General features: G+C 37.3%; 1 protein-coding gene across 3 annotated transcripts in view; it reads left to right on the top strand.

Annotated features, from left to right (window-relative positions):
- Positions 1–13,025, top strand: part of dpp6a (dipeptidyl-peptidase 6a) — a 503,595-nt gene that overhangs the window by 119,622 nt on the left and 370,948 nt on the right. Inside the window, exon 2 of one of the 3 annotated variants that reach the window (XM_077244247.1) lies at positions 11,404–11,476. The exons of the other annotated variants lie outside the window; for them this stretch is intronic. The gene's annotated coding sequence lies outside the window, so the exon portion shown is untranslated. The remainder of the gene's footprint in view (positions 1–11,403; positions 11,477–13,025) is intronic. 3 annotated transcript variants of the gene reach the window in all.

Raw genomic sequence — 13,025 nt, 5'->3', positions numbered from 1 at the left:
AGTGTAAGCGCTCCAAGCATGAAATCTTTTAATGAACGTTGGTGCTTGTATTTTGCAACAGAATTTAAGCTCAAGAAAAAGCCAGATCTCTCAGACTCTTACTCTGAATTAACCAAGACCTCATCTTTGTCTCTTATCTCTTGGATGGAAACGATACAAGATTGCTCTGTCCACCTCCCTTATAATCTCTCCTGGCCTCCTGACTCGGCTCCAGTAATGTCTCCTTTTCTCCCGCTCTCCCTTTCTCGATGTATTGCTAGCCTATCCTCACAAGTGTCGCGATCAGACTCCATAATCATATAACTCAGTTGTTAAGGTCATAAACGTCCCTTCCCTTAATGGTCTTTTTCCTTTCACACACATCTATCCATGCTAGGAACTGTCCCTTTAGCAGCACGACCTTGATTTTGTAACTCTGTAGTCATTTTGACCTCATAATGTGAGAGGAAATTAGATTTAAAGTCATTTGAAGTCCTTTGAAAAAGTTACAAAGGCTCCAGGTTGAAATAACCTTCAAAAATGTGATTCACTGGGTCATTCGTGCGTCTGGCCCACAGGGATCTGGATCCTGATTCTTGATATTGCCAATGAAACAATGAATTAGCTTAAAATTCCCACAGGGCTCATTACAAAACCCAACTGTGGATACTCAATTAGCCACATTAGAAAGTTCAGCTGGAATACAGAGCTTGAATAGATTCATATATAAAGAATCTATTCTAAAACCTTTATGTAAGAGTAAAGGCACATGACTAATGGGTTCAACACATCTTAAATGTGTCGTGCATTGCTTTGGCCTCCACATGAAGCATTGCAAACCAGTTCCACAAAAGAGCAATTTTATGAGGTTGCTAAGAAGGTAGCAAGGTTAGTATTTTCATTCAGCAAGAACACATTGCATTGTTAGAAAGTGTCAGCAAAGGCATTTATAATGTTGGAAAAGATTACTATTTCAAATAAATGCTATTCTTTTCAACAACAAACAACAGTAGCTAATCGTTCTATTCATCAAAGAATCATGAAAAAAATGATCAAGGTTTCTACCAAAATATTAAGAAGCACTACTGTTTTCAACTATGAAAGTAATAAACAATTTAAAATAAATAAATATATATATAAAAAGTATAATAAAACTATTTTTAAACACTAAATCCGCATATTAGAATGATTTCTGAAGGATCATGTGAGGTAACACTTCATTTTGATGGTTCACTTTATACATTCTACTAACTATAAGTAACTTTGCAACTAAATGTCAACTAACTCTCAGTAGAGTATTGTTAGACTGTTTGCTTTATATCTGCTGACACTTTATTGTGATGGTCCCTCAACAGAGATTCTACTGACTATAAGAAACTTTACACCTAACCAGTCTACTAACAGTCTACTTATGCTCTATTGAGAATTAGTTGACTTGTAGTTGCAAAGTTACTTTTCGATAGTAGAGTTTTAAAGTGGACCATCAAAATAAAGTGTAACCTCATGGGACACTGAAGACTGGAGTAATTGCTTCTGAAAATTCAAACAGATATTTTAAATTGTAATAATATAATGATATTTCATAATTTACTTATAGATATCTGAATGGGAACTTTCCCTTCAGCAGCACGACCTTTTGTTATCTTGTAAATAAAAAACCTACCCACACCCTACACCTTTAAAAAAAAAAAAATGTTATGCTTTTCATCAGGTTTAGCACTCAAACTTATCTAAAATATTTGGTTAAGTGTGCACACTTTATGGGGATTTTCCTTAGACATTATGATTTTTAATTTACATTTTGACATTAAAAAAAAATCCCGTAGTATGATTTATAAGGACAAGTAAAAGGTCGTGGGGTATATGATGTAGGGTAAAGCTGAACCACACACACACACACACACACACACACACACACACACACACACACACACACACACACACACACACACACACACACACACACACACACACAGACACACACACATTGATACACCTATTAGGGGCGGCAGTGGCTCAGTGGTTCATGTAGGTTGTCTACAAACCGAATGGTTGGTGGTTCTATCCCCGGTTCCACCTGACCAAGTGTCGAGGTGTCCATGAGCAAGACACCTAACCCCAACTGCTCCCGACGAGCTGGATGGCGCCTTGCATGGCTGACACCGCCGTCGGTGAGTGAGTGAGTGAATGGGTGAATGTGAGGCAATATGTAAAGCGCTTTGGTGGCCATTGGGTCAGTGAAAGCGCTATATAAATGCAGTCCATTTACCATTTACCATTTATCATTATGAGCATAATATTTTTTATACTGTGCAAAGTGTATATTCTATCCCTCTACACTAACCTGGCCCCTAAACATACCCTTTCACTGAAAACGTTATGCATTTTTACATTTTTAATAAAACATTGTTAAGTACACATTTTAAGCAAATTAGAGAGGACTCAGAAAATGTCCTCTTAAACCACATTTACCTTGTAATACCGATGTTATTATACAAATGCGTGTTCTCATATCAAATAAAAAAAACACACACATGTAGTGTTTCCATGTTTAATGGGGACTTTCCATAGACATAATGATTTTTATACTGTACAAACTGTATATTCTATTCCCTCACACTAACCCTACCTCTAAACCTACCGATCACAGAAAACTTTCTGCATTTTTACATTTTCAAAAAACATCACTTAGTATGATTTATAAGCTGTTTTCCTCATGGGGACCAAAAAATGTCCCCACACGAACAAGGATTTCAGATATTGCCATCCTTATGGGGACATTTTGTCCCCTTAAGGTAGGGTTTACCAGGCCACACACAGAGAGAGAGAGAGGGAGAGAAAGAGAGAACAAATAATTAACCACTCAATACTTTCCTCACACTTTTGGTGTTCTCATGAACATTTCTATCATGCGGTTTCACTTGTGGAAGATAATTTTCTCATTGTCTACAATGTTTAAATATCACCATACAGAGACTGCGAGTGACTTTACTTTTCTCCAAACACAAAATGAATCATTACAAATAAATGACCCATAAAGAGGTTCTTTCTCCACTATAGCGATAATTGAATGTGAATGTATTAGCATTAGTCACTCAATTAAAAAAACAACAACTAATTAATCACATTTTTCTGTAAGCAATCATGATTAATCACCACTGATAACAAAAACTATTTTAAGTCTAGTCAAGTTTCAGTCGACTAAAAGTCTGAGCATTTTAGTCTTAATTCAGTCAGAATTATCCATGACTATTTTCGTCTAGTTTTAGTCAACAAAAAAGGATGACATTTAGTCTATTTTTAGTCAATGAAAATTGTATTTTAGTCTCTTTTTAGTAATGCAGTTCTATTTAACCCAGTCAATATGGTATAAGTACCTCGTAGTATAGACGAAACCAAAATTTTCTTTTAGCCAAACCCATTTGAAACAAGGTCATCTTATTATATTATTGTTACCTTATAGACTCAAGAATACATCCATTCCAGACACGGAAGACCCTCTGATTTGAATTTACAACTTATTTATTTTACCAACCAAACATGTTAGAAATACACACACATAAATTTAAATAAAATGTATCGGTCCCTTTCTCTGTGTCAGAATTAACTTTCTTTGTTGTTGTTTACGCTAACTCACCGCAGCTGCATAAATAATGCCGTGAGTGGGGCTTGAGGAAGTGATGTCGCCTGTGTCTGCGCAGTGCGACCTGATGCAGCCCCTGAAGTGAGACACGGGAAACAGAAATACTGCAAAATAATAATAATAACGCGACTAAACGAGACGAAATATCGTAGTATAATGATAGACGTCTCGTTTTGGTCAACGAAAATGAAGAGAGATTTTCGCATAGTTTTTATTTTGTAAACCACATTTCGTCTCATTTTTATTCGTCAACAATATTGCATTATACATTTAATTATAGTCATCGTCACATGACCAGCATTTACGTTGCGTCTCGTCTCGTCTCATTTTCGTCATGTGGTAAAGGTTCGTTGACGACAATATTTAGTCATAATTTTCGTTGACGAAAGCAACACTAGTCACATCCATCTTGTTCAAGCAAAGTTCTTCAGCACTAACCTCTCACTAGACTAATGCATATCAGGGGACTCGTCCAGTTTCCCCTTGCCAACTCACATATCCTCTATTAGTCCCTGCTGACTTTTCCTCCACCCATCTGTTGTCATCTTTCTTGTTCACTCATCATATGGCATTGCTTGCCTTGGTCAGCAAAAGACATTCCTTTTTTTTTTTTTTTAGGGAGATGGTTTTCTGTCTACCGATTGCCTGTTTTCCGTCCAGCATTGTAGATTAAACTGAATAAGACGTGTGGTTGCTGTGGAAACAGTAGTCTCACATAATTTAGGGAGGTGTCAGCTCGGATGTCTTCCATGTGACACACCAAGCTGTCAGTCAAAAGAGATGCAGTGTGTGTGCGCGTTTCAGATAAAAAGTAATAGGCATTGCATGTGTCGAATGCAAATTGTTTTTGACCCTCATTTGTGGCAGGGCAGCCGCAGATGTTTCTGCTTGTGTACAACACTAAATATCCCCTACCTGAATGACCAGGGCGGCTGTGTCAGCCAGACCATGACACCTTTCATCTATCCGTGCTGGACAGAAGCCCAGGACGTGACCCTGACTCCTGAATTGGTTAAGGACTTAATGTTCAGTCAGTAAAATACTTTCTTTTTTAGTTCAAATCAGCCCAATCTCACAACGAAAACATTGCTGTAGCTACATTATCCCATGCGCAAAAAAAACCCCCTCTCTTAGTTGCTGTTTATTGACCTTGTTTTAGAGGAATCTATTAAGTATTTATACCAAGGTCTGTCTATCCTCCCCGTCCACCTCACAGGATGCTTGGCTCAGAAGTAAATAAGCTGAAGACTGCCATCTTTGCTTGTACCAAAAAAAAAATTGAGCCTTTCGTTTGAGCTTTATTGTAAATGCCATGAGACTGATTACTTTATCAGACAGGGGGGGGGGGGGGGGGGTGTCTATTTCTCATAGTTAAGAGCCCTCAAAACAAATTTGTAACTGGTAAAACATCTCAAATAATAATATTTTTGGGATTCTTACAATTGTATTCTGTTAGAATACACAGATGGTTTCGAATACGGTACGGTATACGGTACTACTGTATACAGATCATAAGAATTCTGTAAATAATTCTGAGTTTGATTCTGATTCAAAAAGCTCTGGTTTCTTAACTATTCCAATGATTAGTCTTTTAGTAATTTTCCCCAACAATTGTATTAGTCTGTTTGATTTCTGCATAGATTTATTACATCCCTTTACAAAACACATATTGCAACTTGGACATTACCATAAAAGGGATAGTTCTCCCAAAAATGGAAAATCTGTTATGATTTACTCATGTCTTTCCAAACCCATAACTTCTTTAAAACACAAATTAATGAAACCTTAGAGATTTCTTTTCCTCCACTGAAAGTCAATTTCACCAAAACTTTGATGCTCCAAGATCATACAAGTAAGATGACACAATAAACATTGCAAACGGACACGAGAAGGTCAAGCAAGCATAGTTGAGTCTCTTCGGTGTCTCTTCAGAAGACTTCGATTCTCTAAACTTTTTGGAATTGTGAAGATTTTGGTTGAACGGACTTTCAATGGAAGGACAGAAATATCTCGGGTATGGATAAAAAAATCTTCATTTGTATTTAAAAAATGAATGAAAGTCTTATGGGTTTGGAATGACATAAGGATGAATAAATGATGACAGAATTTTCTTTTTTGGGTGAAGTCCTAAAGGTACAGTGCAGGTATTTTGCTAATATAAAATGTATATTTAAAAACTCATGTGAAAAGCCCAGGCGGCAAAGATGGAAGGCGAATTATGGAATCATACAAAATGAAAGCAAGAGTAACATTTTGAAAGCAGAGTGACATTTCCTTGTGAAACTGTGTAGTTCTAAAACACTAAAATCTTAGACACCTTTGATTCAACTGCTCTTTGGCATGGCCGCTCACCCGTATTCATCAGTAGCCTGTTCTGTCAGCATTTTCTAGCCTAGTCACTTAAACTGTCAAATGGAGTGAAACGGCAAGGACCAATGCTCCTAATACTCACTGCAGGGTGGCTGCGTCTAACCTGTTTATTACAGACCTACACATATTCGTTTGACTCACATTCAAGCGCTTTGGTGAGTAATGACTCTGCCATGACTTTTTCCATTTTCTTTCCCCCATCTTGCGGTTTCTTGATGTGTAAATTCAGTGCGGTGACCACAGATCCCTCGACCGAAGACAGCTGTTCTATATCTTTTCTCTCTGCTTCAGATAATGCGTTTCATGCATGGTCGGCCTCTGTAATTGTCAGTAGTTGTGGCAGTCTGTTTTTTTGTTTAGTTTTTTTTTCCACACCTCCTGAAACGTTGATATTACAGTTGCCTTTCTCTCTTTCTCTTCCTTTCTTCCAGCACAGGTCTCTTCTTTTATTCTCTTCCTGCCTTTTCAATCTCCTTTTTTCCCTTTTTTTGTTTGTCAAAAGCCTTTTGTAAAAGCTGCCTCTTGTCTCCAAAGACCACTCTCTCGATAAAGGAAATTGAGCCTGATGAAGGCATTGTGCTGTGAGAGTCTAATGCCCGTTTGGTTTTCAGACCTGGAAGGAGGGGTGGGTGGCGATGGTGAACAGATGATGTCGTCTAAACGAGATTTTGTCACCTGTGCAGAGCCCTATTACAGAATGTCCCCCAAAGGCCTTAACACATCTGATAACTCTCAGTGTAAGTCCAGGAGAACAGTCACCACACTTGGTTAATGTGGCTACTCAGTGGAAAGGCTGATGGGTTTATTCTTGGAAATCAATCCCTCAACCGCTTCAGTTTCAGATGGGATCACCGTGTCTTAAACGAAAAGCCATTTTTCCTCTTGAAAACATATTTTCTCCCCTGCCATTTTATGTGCTTGGTCGTGCTATTCTTTTCCCTTTTTTTTTTTAAGTGTTCCCTGGAAAGATTTTTTAACTAATAGGGACTTGATTTTTGGTTTGTCACCTGCAGCTATCATATGACTCCAAAAGACGTATTTAATTATATATGTATATTGAATATGAATATCTGAATATGACATATGGGTCAGTGACATGCAGTAACATATAGGGCCCTATTTTAACGATCTAAGCGCATGGTCTAAAGCGCAAGTGCACTTAGGGCGTGTCTGAATTAGAGGTCTGCATGGGCTTTAAACTGAAGGCTGAACTCGGCCCATACCCGAAATCATTTAACCCAACTCGACCATTACGGTTATATTTTAAGCCCGAACCCGAGGTCCGTTCCTCTCAGAAATTCCATCTCATTCCTTTGGAACTCAAACATTAAACTTCAAAACAAAGTTTGCGCAGTTGCACAACTATTTACATAAATATATCCTTCTCAGTACGAGTTATGAAGGAAGAGAACAGCATCGACAGTTAATGGTTTCAGCACGTCCTCCTCTGATCACAGTGTTGGGACTGAAACAGTTTTGCAAAATGATATTTGATAAAATAAAAATGATTAATATATAATTTTACAAAATGGTTTTGGGCATGTTCTCTTGTGCGCACTATTTGGGTCACAACACAACCCTATTTGGGCCCTGAAACTACGCACGTACTTTCTCTCTTGAGTGCTCATATTTACGATCACAACACGGCAAACACACGGCATGCAAACTATATGTATAGCCTATATAATTTTTCTTAGTTACAAACCCGAACCCGAGGCTATTCATTAAACATTAACCCAAACTCGACCTGAAACCCGTGAGTTTTAGCAGACCTCTAGTCTGAATCCACTTTTGCTAGTTTAACGACGAGAAAAATGGCCGGCGCGCACATGGTCTAAAAGGGTTGTCCCTATTCTCTTAATGAGTAATGTGTGTATTTTGTGAGCAACGTGAAATAAACCAACCACTAGAGTCTCATCTCCCATTCCCTTTAAAAGCCAGTTGCACTCCTCGTTTTTAGACCAGTACGGCATGGGCAAACAGATGTGCGCAAATGCATTTGCTATTTAAGCAACGTGGTGCAGGACGTGAAAATGATGAAACTGGCAAAAAAACACTTGCGTCGTGTCTGCCGCTGCATTGCGCCGGTGTATGATAGGGCCCATGAAGTGTTCACGATAAAGAATGTTAAATATAGTAGTCTATATGAACGCATGATAACATTCTGTTTATTGTGACAAGCTTGACGCATGGCGATGGAAATAATATGGTAATATATTCTAAACTAATGTCACTTTAAGAAGGACAAAAGACTTCTAAAGACACACAGTAGCAGTACAAGGTTAAATGACTCACTGAGTGATGATTCAAAATTAAATGTGTTCGTCAGGAGTGGTTTAGATTTGCAATGTTGAGAAAATACTCCTTAAAAGTTAGATGATATCTGTAAATCTTGAAAGTATATAACATTCCAAATAATGAGAATTTGTGAAAATGTTCACTTCTTTGATGAAAAATATAAATATAGAAAAGATTAATTGGAGACAATCAAACAATTATAAACAATTTACTGCCATTGTATAACTAATATGCAATCAATAAAAAAGTAACTGTAATCTGATGATTTTAAAACACTATAATCTAATTGCAAGCACTTAAGTTGTGTTCTTTTAAACATTGGCACAAATTGTCTCTGTGTGTGGTTATACCAACAATTGTGAAGAAATTAGCTAATGTGTATATATTTATGTTCATCTAAAATGAATGAACACTGATTATTTCACACACAAGACTGGAAACAAAGCAGAATATTCAGTTCTGATTGTGGATATCTAATTTACTTAATTATAAGTGACACACACAAAAGCCATCAACTTCACAATCTCTGTGAAAAATTTTGCCATGAATTGCAGCACAGTACCTACTTTAAAAAAAGAACATATTGTGTAGCAGTTGTGTGGCCTTTTTTTCTTTTTTTACTGGAGCTTGCGATTTTGGAATGTTCTTACTACTTTTGCATAGATTGTGCAGCAGTGATTTGTTTCCATGAATCTGCACTTTCAAATAATTTGTTTAAAAAAACTAGATAAAAAATGAACGGACATCGATGTCAGTAGGTGTCTGAGGCTGAGACGACATCACACAATTGTCCATTTTTGTTAACCTCAGACTTGCTTATCCCCGATTAAATATGACATACCAAATCCACTGAAAACTAGTAAATTCTACACGTTTAACCATGTAATAAACCTTCTATGAAAAATAACATGCTCTCATATCCAGATAGCCACTCCATCACAGCACAACTCTAGGAAAGAGTCCAACACAACCCTGATCCACACAAACAAAAGAAACTTTTGCACAATACAGCACCAGAGCAATTCAGCGAAAATATCCTAATACTTTCTGAATCAACCTGCATTACACCTGCTTTACACCACAATCTGGTCAAGGAATGTACGTGTGACAAATATGAATGCAACAAAAGTTTTTTTCTCAAATATTCTCATCTATTCAGGGTCTAAAGCTCTTATGCATACAAAGTGCATGAAACACTTTTGCAAAGACATCACAACACAAAAATTCTAAGGCAGATGCTTCAGAGAAATATGCATAATTGGACTTCAAGTGTCCAAAATTTATTAGTTTCCCTCCATACAGGAGTCTGGAGTCCCTCCATACCACCCCTCTTGCAAGTGAAATGATGATGCTTTAAAAAGCTGGTCCGCACCTCTCAAGATGGAGAAAGACGGATTTGGAGGATATTGTTTATATCCAGTATCCACACAAGAGAATATTGAAAGAAACAGAGAGAGGTCTCAGAGATTGAGAGGTCTCTAAATCTCTAAACCTTTCGATATCTCAATGTAGACAATGGATACTCCTTGAGTTCACAATAAAACAACAACATTAAGAACTATGAAAAATTATGAATGACCGTGTGCAAAACTCAAGGGCAACAAAGCTTGATCTGAATCGTTTTGCTATTGTTGCTTCACTGTGGTTAAAGGGATAGTTCACTCAAAAATGAAACAGTCTGTCATTATTTACTCACCCTCATGTCTCACATAAAGTAAATTAAAGTAAATAATAGTAGAATTAAAATTTTGGGGGTTGAATTATATATTTAAAGGATTAGTTCACTTATTGATTCACCCCCATGTCATCCGAGATGTTATTATGGTTTTTGAGGAAAACATTCTCCATATAGTGGACTCCAATTGGGTACAGCGGTTTAAAGGTCAAAATTGCAGTTTCAATGAGGCTTCAAAGGGCTAAATTATCAGGAAATTTTATTTCTCAAATAAACTAATCCTGTAAGATGTTAGAGTGTTTCTATGTACATGCTAAGGTGTACAGCTGCTTTTAAATGCATTGCTATTTGGTTGTTAGGGTGTTCTGGGTGGTTGAAAGGACATTTTCTGTGTTTTTTTAGCATGTTGCCATGCAACTGCTACAGGGTGCTCTGGGTGGTTGCGAAGGAATTGCTTGGTGGTTGCAACAGCGTTCTGAGGGTTTAATAGTGCATTGCAAGACAGTTGCCATGATTTTTGGAGTGTTTTCTACACAGCAAAAAGTTGAGTGTTGAACTCTCACAGAGATGTTTCGGAGGTGCTCCTCCAAACTGCAGCATGACTAGGGTTAGGATGAACACTGAACATTAGACACTAGCATAATGTGCAGTCACAGAGAAAACAACATTATAAAAATGATTGTTCAAACATTGACTCATTGAGTGAAATATGGGAATGCCAATGAAGACTTGATTTTAATCTCATTCATGTTTTGAGCAACCAACAACACATTATTAAAATGCCACTACCTTATGAAAGATTACATGTCTTTCAACAGCATCAAATGCACTGATTTTTGGAGACTTCAGTCCTCCTGATGGTGGTGGAAGAAGATGTATCAGTAACAGAAGGGATGCCATTTCCTGGTCATAGAATGAAGAGAAAGACTCACATGAATTAATTAACTGAAAACGTCAAATGTACTACTTTTTTAAGTTTTAAACATTCATTTGTTTTGTTCAAGTTTAGCCTAAAATTTGTTTTTCAGATTAAACAAATTAATCTGGAAAACAACCATTTTATAGGTTGTGATGTTGCTCATTTTAATATTTTTCTCATCAGAACAATACAAGTAACTATAACTGCAAATTTAGCAAATGCTCCAAACCAATTAAATCAAAAACAACTTACTTCTTGCCTCGTCAAGATCACCTTCTGCTGACAGCAACAACTGACTCAACTCTGCTGTTGATGATAGCCTCTTGGCTTCTTTCATGACATTTGGCCTGAAGAACTTGTCCCACTTTAAAGCACCCTGGAGGATATTTCAGCATCAAATAGGAGAGTGAAGTCTTAATCCAGCTTTAAGAAAGAATATATTAAACTATAAACAATACTCTCAAATTGCATGCCATTGAAAACATGTTATTCCAAACTTACCAGCCCTTTTGTATCCAGGAATCTTGGGAAGGTGGAGAGGATATCAACACTAGAGCCTGGATCTTTAACAAGCTTCTGGCAATGCAGAAAGGTCTGTCTCATCTTCTGGAAAATTAGTGACTTGTTTGTGGCATGGATGAGCAAAGACATGGCCTCTTTGCAAGCATCAAGTTGATCTTCAAAATAAGTAGCCCTTTGGCATTTAGGGCCTCCTGGAGAAACATCAAGAGCACAGGTAGCACAGATCCTCGACGAATCTTCCTGTGGACTGTTTTCATACGCCAGGCGATGTATCCTGTGTTGCTTGCAGCATCATAGAAGTGTTCCTGAAATATTTTTTTTTTTAAATCCTTTGTCATGTTAGGATTAAAATATCAAACAATCAAATGTCAATGTGATAGAAACAGCTTGTGTCATAACATCTCAAGTATGACATTAAAGTGCCATGCAAACAATAACAATGATTCTTAGAATATGGATCTCTGAGGGAAGGGAACAGCATCACGATGCCATGAGCATACTGTTCTCTGATTGCTTTAGTTGGGAGTTGCTTAAGAGAAAGTATCAAATTAGTTATCGTAATTTACACAATGACAATGCAGTTATTGGTGTGTAAAAAAACACACGCTAAAACAAATACCCGTGTGTATCAGTCATGTGAGACACCAGAATGCTAATCGTGTGTCTTCTTGTGGCATCTGTAAGAGTTTGTTTCTTGATGCTCCTGTAGTACTGCTTCACCACCAGACTTGAATTTAAGCACATCTTCAACCAACTAATGAAAAATAAACATGAGAATGGTGATTCACAAATTTGTAGAAACTCAGAGACGAAAAAAGTGTTAAAAGGGATGGTTAAAATTATTGACCATTGACCCGAACCCCACTTACTTCTGCTGTTCGCTGTCCTTTTTTTTTTAACTGCAACGGCGTTTGACAATGTAAATCAGTGTAAATGAAGAACACTGTATGGCTGCACGACATATCATTTAAACATCAATATCTCGATGTGCGGATGCACACAAGTCACTTACTGTACATCATTTTAATTACATTTTTGCAAATAATAATTTGATCCCTTGTTAGTTAAATCAAAACGAGGGAGCGTATTAGTACGACATGACCACGATTTACATGTGTGTAGCCTACGTTATTCATGATCATAAATGGATATCGTGTTTATATTCATGCATACTGTATATAAAGAGAGAGAGATGATACCGTGGCCACGAATTAATAATTCGTTACCTCCTTTTAGATTTATGGCAGGTAACGCTAATATTAGGCTAAATCGTGACCACGTTGTAGGCGTTTTGATTTAAATGTGCGTCGGCGCCACTGGGCAGAGTATAATTACATCTCTTTAACACTGATGATCAACTCTGTCAAATAACTCCAACTCCGAACACCATTTAACTCTAAATGTGTTAAAATTACTCTTTGGGTGTTGAAATCAACTCGGAAATGTTAACACCCAAATTTTAACACTCCAATTTTTGCTGTGTTCCGGGTAGTTGCTAAAACTTTGTTGTTTTGAGACAACAATAACATGGCAACATATGACCTCTGTGTAGGTCGCTCATAAAGAAACACAGGCTAAATGTAATACCTGATTGGCAAACACAAGCCCAGCTGGCTTTG

Source organism: Siphateles boraxobius, unplaced genomic scaffold (genome assembly GCF_051911475.1).
Source record: "Siphateles boraxobius isolate OS27281-9 unplaced genomic scaffold, OSU_SipBor_1 26, whole genome shotgun sequence".
Taxonomy (NCBI): domain Eukaryota; kingdom Metazoa; phylum Chordata; class Actinopteri; order Cypriniformes; family Leuciscidae; genus Siphateles; species Siphateles boraxobius.
The sequence above is the reverse complement of the archived record's forward strand: the minus strand, read 5'-3'. Positions and strand labels throughout refer to the sequence as shown.